The sequence below is a fragment of the Coregonus clupeaformis genome, chromosome 20 (genome assembly GCF_020615455.1).
Source record: "Coregonus clupeaformis isolate EN_2021a chromosome 20, ASM2061545v1, whole genome shotgun sequence".
In the NCBI taxonomy this organism is placed as follows: domain Eukaryota; kingdom Metazoa; phylum Chordata; class Actinopteri; order Salmoniformes; family Salmonidae; genus Coregonus; species Coregonus clupeaformis.
This window is the reverse complement of record NC_059211.1, coordinates 62,632,388-62,633,989: the sequence shown is the minus strand read 5'-3', so window position 1 is coordinate 62,633,989 and position 1,602 is coordinate 62,632,388.

Sequence of the window (1,602 nt, the reverse complement as noted above, 5' to 3'; positions counted from 1 at the left end):
GGGTCCTCAGATCCTCAAAAAATTCTACAGCTGCACCATTGAGAGCATCCTGACTGGTTGCATCACCGCCTGGTATGGCAACTGCTTGGCCTCCGACCGCAAGGCACTACAGAGGGTAGTGCGTACGGCCCAGTACATCACTGGGGCCAAGCTTCCTGCCATCCAGGACCTCTATACCAGGCGGTGTCAGAGGAAGGCCCTCAAAATTGTCAAAGACTCCAGCCACCCTAGTCATAGACTGTTCTCTCTGCTACCGCACGGCAAGCGGTACCGGAGTGCCAAGTCTAGGTCCAAAAGACTTCTCAACAGCTTCTACCCCCAAGCCATAAGACTCCTGAACAGCTAATCATGGCTACCCGGACTATTTGCACTGCCCCCACCCCATCCTTTTTACGCTGCTGCTACTCTGTTAATTATTTATGCATAGTCACTTTAACTGTACCCACATGTACATATTACTTCAACTACCTCAACTAGCCGGTGCCCCCGCACATTGACTCTGCACCGGTACCCCCCTGTATATATAGCCTCCCTACTGTTATTTTATTTTACTTCTGCTCTTTTTTTCTCAACACTTTTTTTGTTGTTGTTTTATTTTTACTTTTTTTGTTAGAAATAAATGCACTGTTGGTTAAGGGCTGTAAGTAAGCATTTCACTGTAATGTCTGCACCTGTTGTATTCGGCGCATGTGACCAATCAATTTTATTTGATGTGAAGAAGTGAATAGATGGATGATAGATGGATTGATAGATGGTAGGTGGATGGATATCACTTAATACAGTTGCAGCAAGTTTAGAACCTTTGCTGCATAATCGGTTAAAGTATATTATAATGGTGCGTCTTTGTTTATGTGAGTGTGTGGTGGTCTTCGTGTGTGTGTGCACATAGGGAAGTAGAAACTACTGCATCTTGGGTCTATCAACTCTTACTCCACCTAGTGTTCATCCATATGTACTACACCACTTTTCCTACAGCAGTGTCTGAACATCACACTGACCAAAGCAACATCGTCATTCAACTACTTTATTTTGATGCTTAATGTATTTACAGCTGAATTCAGACAATCAACACACACACACACACACACACCACAAGAGACACAACCCAGACACCAATGATCCTCCCCTTGCACCCACACACACTCATCAGCAACACACACACACACACTCACACACACACACACACACACACACACACACACACACAGCCCTTCCACTGGCAAGGAATGTGCAGGACTGCATTCAGAATCACATGGTTTGGACTATACAGTCTACAATTACATGTTTCTACTATTCCGTCCTGTGTTTTGGAGGTGTGTCTCGCATGGCAGTTGCAAGTGATGATGTCATCCTGAACTACCTATGAGGCCCCGAAGGAGAGGACAGGAAGGGAAGAACGTGGATAGAAAAGAGTATCATGCATTCAGGTAGACCATAACAGACCATGCATTCACCCAAAAGGCCATCCAGACAGACACATGGACCAGAGAAGAGGAGGCTGGTGGGAGGAGCTATAGGAGGGTGGGCTCATTATAATGGCTGGAATGGAATAAATGGAACGTAGTCAAAAATGGTTTCCATATGTTTGATGTGTTTGATACT